Below are 8,183 nucleotides of genomic sequence, written 5' to 3' on the forward strand. Positions count from 1 at the left end.
GATATACATTTTCAGTTTTATGAGGTCCCCTTTGTTAATTTTTGTTCTTAGAGCCTGTGCTAACAGTGTTCTGTTCAAAAAGTCTTTTCCTGTGCCAATGAGTTCAAGACTATCCCCATTTTCTTCTGTCAGATTCAGTGTACCTGGCTTTATGTTAATGCTTTTGAGCCCTTTGGAGTTGAGTTTTGTGAAGGGTGATAATTGTGAGTCTATTTGCATTCTTCTACCTGCAGTCACCCAGTTTAAGCAGTACCATTTGTTGAAGATGCTGTCCTTTTCCTGGTGCGTATTTCTGGCTTTTTTAAATATAAAAATGAGGTGTCCACAAGTGCTGGGACTATAGTGCAGGAGGGAACGTGGGAACCTTCAAGTTCAGTCATATTTCAGAGCAAAGTCATGACTGGCAGAGTAGGAACAAAGTGACTGGTGGAAGACATTTAACTGGTTGGAGAAGGAGCAGGAGCAGAGCCCTGGCTGAAGAAGAAAGCTGTCACAGGAGTCTGTGTTTTACACCATTGTCCAGTCTCTCTTTGCATTCTGGGGCACCACACCAGTGCATTCAAACAACCACGAGATGAAGATATTCAGAAACATGGCCAGAGAGATGACTCAGTCACAAAAGTGCTTGCTGTGGAAGAATGAAGACCTGAGTTTGGACCCTTGGTGACCCATGAAAGCCAATCATAACAGTGCATGACTCTAATCTGCTTTCTACTGAGAGCAAAGATAAGACAATATGAGGGGTTTAGTGACCAATTAGTCTAGTGGAATAGGTGATCTCTAGGTTCAGTGAGAGACATTGCCTCAAAAAGCAAAGTAAAGGGGGCTGGAGAGATGACTGAGTGGTTAAGAACATTGCCTGCTCTTCCAAAGGTCCTGAGTTCAATTCCCAGCAACCACATGGTGGCTCACAACCATCTGTGATAAGGTCTGGTGCCCTCTTCTGGCGTGCAGGCATACATGCAGACAGAATATTGTATACATAATAAATAAATCTTAAAAAAAAGCAAAGTAAAGAACAACAGAGGACAGTCAACATTGCCTTACAAAAAATGTACCTACACATGAACACATAAACATGTATACACCATACATGGGAATGCACATACACACAGAGACTGGAAAAAGTAGTCAGAAAAAAGCTGTTTCTGTAGTCACTGTGTGTAAATGTTTTCCTATTCTTATGCAATAGAATGGGACAGTTGTCCACACAATGTGAACACGGCCTTAGGAGATGAAATGATCTAGAGAAGGTGGAAATGGAACAAGATATGCAAGAGGACACGCAAATGCCATAAGTCATGTGGCAACATGAAGATTGATAAAAATGGGTTCATTTGAATTGCAACAATTAGTCAGTAACAAGCCTAAGCTATCAGCCAAGCTTTTATAATTAATAAGAAGTCTCCAGGTGGTTATTTGGGAGCTAGATGATGGACAGAGTCCACCACCTACATCTCACAAAAGTCTTAAACCTTTTTAAAGAATGGCAGAGGATTTCTAGATAACCTATGCACACGTGACCTACACGTCAAACCACTTCAGATTGCTTCTAAGACAGAGTGAGTTCCATGCACACAAACGTTAGTCTGTATTACTTAAGGGTTATTTATCGGAAAAGAAGTTTGTACATGTTCAAAACAGATGGAAACTGTTTTACTAATATTTTTGTTCTGAGGTTGGTTGAGGTCACAGATGTGGAACTACAGGAGTCCAGGACAGACTTGTGCATTAATTATTTATGTGTATATCTACATACATGCACACAGCTTTGTGTTTCCCTCTCTCCATATTCTATTGTAGTCTGCTATGAGTAGCTGCAGGTAGTGAAGGATCTTGATGTTGATTTGTCTTAACACTCTCCCTTTATTTCTTTTTGTGCCTTTTTTCTCTACTTTGGCCCTTGTCTAGAGTAGACACAGAAAATAACTGAGTCATCCCTCGCTCAGGCTGACGAAGACCACTGGGCTCTAAATGCAGCCTGGGATGAGCTGCGGTGAGTGCACTGGTGTGCTCTTTGTCAGGGTCCTGGACTGGGAAGGTGGCCACAGGACAGAGGACAATTAAACTAGCTAGCGCCAGCTCCCTAGTTCTGGCTTCAATCCTTACTTTAAATCCCTCAGAGCAATCAACAGAGAGCCTGGTGTTTTTCTCTTTTGTGCAACCAAGTTGGAGAACTGTGAGATGAAATTCTTTAACCTCTAGGAAGCAGCCAGCAGCAGGCAGTAGGAACCCACAGCAGCTGTTATCATTAGAAAATCTCAGGATGAATGGGGAGAGGGCTGGGAGCATTTAAAGCACCTCAGAGGACGAGCCCAGACCTGATTCTGCGGAGACTCCCTCCTGGTGACACAACAGGATCCCCAGCAGAGATGGCTCATGGCTTGCCTTCGATGACTTCATTTGGGTCATTCAAGATGAGGAAACATTCACACTTGAGCAGACCTGCACACCACTGATAAGACAAAAGGAGTCCAAAATAAGCTGAGGATTTCAGCTCCCTTCCTCCTCCACAACAGTCCCTGTTCAGTGTCAAGCCTTGCAAACATAGGTGTAGTTCTCTTGGACTCAATGAGTGTTTCAAGGGTGAACTCTTTGGACCCAACCTCCTTATCTGCTTTCCTGCCCTTGGTGTTCCCAGGTGAGTCAGGTGACCTCTCTTGGCCTGAATTCCCTGGAGTGTGCGCCTAGGGACTCTGCCAGGTGTTTTATAAGACAGGTTATTTCTGGCTCACCTTTCAGGTAATACCATCTCTTGCCACCGGTGAGGCTTAGGGTTGGTTAAACAGAAATGAACCTGCTGGGTAGTCGTGGTGCATGCCTTTAATCCCAGCACTTGGGACACAAAGGCACATAAATCTCTGTGAGTTCAAGGCCAGCCTGGTCTACAGAGTGAGTTCCAGGACACCCAGGGCTACACACAGAAACCCTGTCCCCAAAAAACAAACAAAACAACAACAACACCAAAACCAAACAAAAAAATGAACCTGTGTGGAGAAACACAGTACAGGCAGTCAGACACACCAAAGGAAGATGACAAATAAGAGTGTATCATAAGCTGCCATATTGCTGGTTCAGTGGGCAGAGACCAGAGGTTCAAAGAGGAGGGGCCGGGCCTGAGCTAGAGATGGTCTACTGAGCTGAACTACTCACCCCACCTCCAGGCCTCGCCCCGTGCTGTGCGCACATGTTCTAACCTTTTCCAGATGGAGTCTAGACTGAGCTGTGGTGAACTAGAGTTTATATGTTTGGTATATGCATGAGTATGTGTGCAAGAGCACTCACCCTGGTGGGGGCGTGTGGTGACCACAGACTGACTTCAGAATGTCTTCCTCGATTGCTTCCCACCATATGTTTTGACAGAGTCTCTCATTGAACCTGGAGCTTGCCAGTTTGGCTAGACTGACTGGCCAGTGAGCTCCCAGAATCTGCCAGACTCTGCCCCCTAGCACTAGGGTTATGGACCCCATGCACTACCACATCTAGATTTTTACATGGTTGCTAGTGATCTAAACCCAGCCATTCATGCTTTTTCAACAAACACTTTACCAAGTGAGCCATCTCCATGGCCCCTAATTAGATTTTTAACCTGAAACTTTGGTCAATCTCAGTGTTTGAAAACCCAGGCTCTCAGACTGACTTGTTTCTAATGTCACATTAGTGGGTTGTAAGTAATTACCACTCTTTCTTTATTCCAAGCCTTCAGATGTGTGGGAAGGATAGTCTTTAAAGCATCAGCCACTAGGGAAGGAAATAAAGGAAAGAGGGAAAACCAGGAGCCTCAGATCTTCTCAAGTGTCTCCTCCAGAATCAAGTGCGGGCTTCTGTAAGATCATTTGGGGTCCACAGGAGCAGGGTTGTGTTTGGCAACATCTTGTTCTTGCTGCAGTTGTTTCCCAAGAGCAGCCTTGCACAACAGCTCCTAAGGTTTATGTCTTAATGTGTTCTGATGTGGGATGTCCTTCTGTATATGTGTTGCTTTATTTATTAGCATATCAATGTTCCATTTGTTCTTGGAATTAAATGATTATTTCAATCCTGGAACAGAATTTATGTTGGAGTAAGGATTTTCTCAATCTAAGCCATTGTTAAGGTGACAGGAATTCTAAGCCTTCCTGGAACTGACAAGAGAATGAGCCGCTTGTGGGGCTGGAGAGATGGCTCAGCAATTAAGAGCACCTGCTGCACTTGCGAAGAACCTGTGTTCAGTTCCCAGCAATCACATGGCTGCTCACAAGCACCTGTAACTTATGTTCCTGAAAATCCTACAAACCACCCATACACATTCACAGTGAGAGCCAGCATATGCTGCGGAGTGTAGAAGAAGGCTATTGTGGGATTCCCCTCTGTGTGCTGTGAATGTGTTTGCTTAATGAATAGAGAAGCTTCTTGGGCCTATGACATGGCAGAGCGGAGCTATATGGGGAAAACTAAACTGAATGCCGGGAGAAAGAAGGCAGATGCACTGAGATGCCATGCAGCCGCTGTCAAAGGAGACAGACACCCAGGAACTTTACTGGTAAACCACGAGCCTCATGGTGATGCACAGAAATGAGTTAATTTAAGATTTAAGAGCTAGTTAGGAAGATGCCTAAGCTATTGGTCAAGCAGTGATTTAATTAATACATTTTCTGTATAATTATTTTTGGTCTGGGTGGCTGGGAACAAGCTGAGCCATCTCTCCAGCCCCACAGGCTGGTTCTCAGCCTTCACCACCATCCACCACCAACTGCTGAGCTGCCTCTGAGTTCTGATCCTCCTGTGGATTTGCTGGAACTGCCTCAAGGTGGCTTCTGTGAAAACCTGTTCCTTCTACATTGTATCATCTACTCGTCACTTCAAAGATTAAAATATGTATTCACTGGTGTTTATTCTTCCTGCAAAGCAATTGATTTTAGAATGATACTTTTGTTCAAGTTCCTTTCCAATTTAAACAGCTGTACCCCGCTGTCCTTGTTTGTTGAAGGACCTCTAAACAACAAAAGGGTAAAATCCAGGAATGTTTGGCTAAGTTGAAACTGTGGGATCACAAAGTCTGTCTGGAGTGCAGCGGATCATTGTGATCCTGGCAGAAAGGGTCACTGCCCACACCCACACCATGTTTTCTGTCAGGCCCTCAAGACTGGAAAAGGATAGTCAACCTGAGACTATTAAATTCTAACTTTATCCACTTTTTGGCTGATAAAGTTTGTGTTCACGTGGCCACTTGGTTTTTCCAAGGCTTGTAACTCATTAGTCAATATCTCATATTTAACAATGTTATCAAACCATTTTCTAAGAATAACATATGAATTAACAAACTGATAATAATTATGACCAACATTGTATTGGTCCCAGTTATGCTGTTTATCTCATTCATCTTTTCTATTTGCGTCCTGCCCATAGTAGCAGTAAACAGGGTCCTTATTCCCTTTATTGTGATGTTTCTAATTTTTAACATGGGAAGCATATTATGATCTCTTTCCCCTAAGAGAGACACGCATGGATCCTCTGGGAAGGGGAAATAGAAAAGTCCCCTGAGTATATTGGGAGCATGGAGGATGAGAGGAGAGGTGGGGGAAAGAAGAGGGAGAAGAACATGAGGGGAATGGGGTGGTTGAGATGGGGGAAGGACAGAGAGGGAGAGCAAGGAAAGAGATTTCTTGATAGAAGGAGCCATTATGGGTCTGACAAGAAACCTGGAACTAGGGAAATTCCCAGGAATCCACAAGGATGACCCCAGCTAAGACTCTAAGCAATACTGGAGAGGGTGCCTGAACTGGCCTTGCCCTGTAATCAGATTGATGACTACCTTAATTGTCAACATCTGCAACTGATGGAAGCCGATGCAGAGATCCCCAGCTAAACATTGGGCTGAGCTCCTAAAGTCCAGTCAAAGAGAGGGAGGAGCAATAATATGAACCAAGGGGTAAAGACCATGATGGGGAAACCCACAGAAACAGCTGACCCGATCTAATGGGAGCTCACTGACTCTGGACTGGCTGTTGGGGAACCTGCATAGGACCAAAATGGGCCCTCTGAATGTGGGTGACAGTGTGTGGCTTGGGAAATTTGTGGGGCCACTGGCAGTGGGACCAATATTTATCCCTAGTGCATGAACTGGCTTTTTGGAGCCCATTCTCTATGGACGGATACCTTGCTCAGCCTGGATGGGGGGGGGCTTGGTTCTGCCTCAACATAATGTGCAAGACTTTGTTGACTCTCTATGAGAGACCTTAACCTCTCTGAGTTGTGAATAGGGAGTGTGATGGTGGTGTGGAGGTGAGGGCAGCAGAAGGAGGGGAGGGAGGGGAACCTGGGATTGGTATGTAAAATGAAAAATGATTATTTAAAAAAATAAAATAAAAATATTTTTCCTTTCTCCTTTTTAAATTTATTTATTTTAATTAATTAATAGCCTAGTTTGTCATTTAAAAGCTTCCAAGTGCAGATGCTGAAAGGATCTATGACGACGTTTGACCAGCAGGTGGAGCAGGCGCGGCACCAAGGCGGCAGGAGAAGACCCAAATGCAAGAGAAGCAGTATTCTGGTTCAGTACAGTAGGAGAGATTGTGTCCACACTGGGGAGGGTTGGTCAGGCAGCCGGGATAGCTTCTGCCCTGGCACTTGTGAGCGCTAGGCAGAATTGGCTGGAAGGGGGCGGGGGGCATCTGTGTTGCACGGGCCTGGCTGGAGGCAACTATAGCTGTTTGGGAATTGACTTTCCTGTCTACTGCCAGCGGCTTTGTAATAGCAGCCACCAAGGTCCAAGTCCCAAGCGGGTCTCAAGGTGAGCCGAGATGCCTAGACGGGCAGCCTGGAGAGGGATTCAGAAAACCCCCAAACGCAGGAAAGAAGGCTAAAAGGGACTTGGGGAAGGGTGTGCACCAATGCCAGACGTTGAGCACAAGGTGAAGGGATTTGTTTTACCTTTATTAAATATGAAACTTGAGGAGAAATATAAGGTAAGAACTTGAGACAGTTACACTGCAGCGATGCCCACACTTAGCCTTCAGGCTCCCAAAGCACCCTGCAATCTTCTGTCCGCCTATTCTCCCCACGGGCCACTCTTTCTCTCATTCATCCATTCTGGCTAGCTGAATGTGAACTCCACCTCTCGGACCAAATGCTCTGCTCAATTGGATAACAGACGATGATAGAAACAGAATTCCTGTAACACTTGTCTGTTATTGTTACTATTGGCAACAGACATCATTTGCCATCACTTTCCTGACAAAGCAGTCTCTCTCTCTCTCTCTCTCTCTCTCTCTCTCTCTCTCTCTCTCTGTGTGTGTGTGTGTGTGTGTGTGTGTGTGTGTGTGTGCAGGACAGACAGCAGGGAGAAGTGGGGAAGGAGGAATGGAGAGACTCATCTTCGGGGGATACCTTTTGAGGTACATGCCAGTAGGCACTTTGGTCACTGTTCTGACAATGTCTGTGGTACTTATATCACACTAAGAACTGGTATTTGATGTGGCTGCTGAGGGAAAGAAGAGACACCGTAACACAGGTGGGGCTGCCACCACCAAAGCAATTGGTGATCTGCTCAAAACAACACTTCTGTAGAGAGTGTGGAAGACCAGAATCCTGAGAGAAATGAAGTCTGTGCTCACGAGACTCCAGGAAAGCAAAGGACTAGAATTAGCAGAACTAGAATTAAAGGCCACTCACATTGCATTCTGCTAGACTCTGGCCACATGGTGCTGCTATACTACAGTCTTACCTGAGGTTGAATTAAAAAGTGATGACTAGATTTGTTTGGCTAATGAAATTTCAAAGCAACATAGCATTCAGTTGAGAAGTGAATGGGGCTTGGGAAATACGTCGAGTAAAAGAAACCAGACTCAGTTTTGTACCTTACTGGAAAAAAGATGGGGATGTCAGAGGTAGGGAGAGTAAGATAGGCAACACAGGGTTAAAGTTCAAAGCACACTATACACCTGAGTGAAAACATTATTGAAATCATTATTTTGTACAATTAATAGATGATGTGTTAGCCTCTAAACAAAACGAACCCAAAACCTGACACCTATGAGAGGAGATTTATATCAATGAAACACCAACTGAATACTATGAAAAAAAGACATTTGGGCAAAACACTTAATAAGGAAAACAAAACAGTTAAGTAAGCCCAAAACCGAATGACTGGAAATTATAATGAGGAATTCTAGAAAGTACAACTGAAAACTGTAGGGATTTCGTGA

Source organism: Myodes glareolus, chromosome 14 (genome assembly GCF_982192425.1).
Source record: "Myodes glareolus chromosome 14, mMyoGla1.1, whole genome shotgun sequence".
Classification (NCBI taxonomy): domain Eukaryota; kingdom Metazoa; phylum Chordata; class Mammalia; order Rodentia; family Cricetidae; genus Myodes; species Myodes glareolus.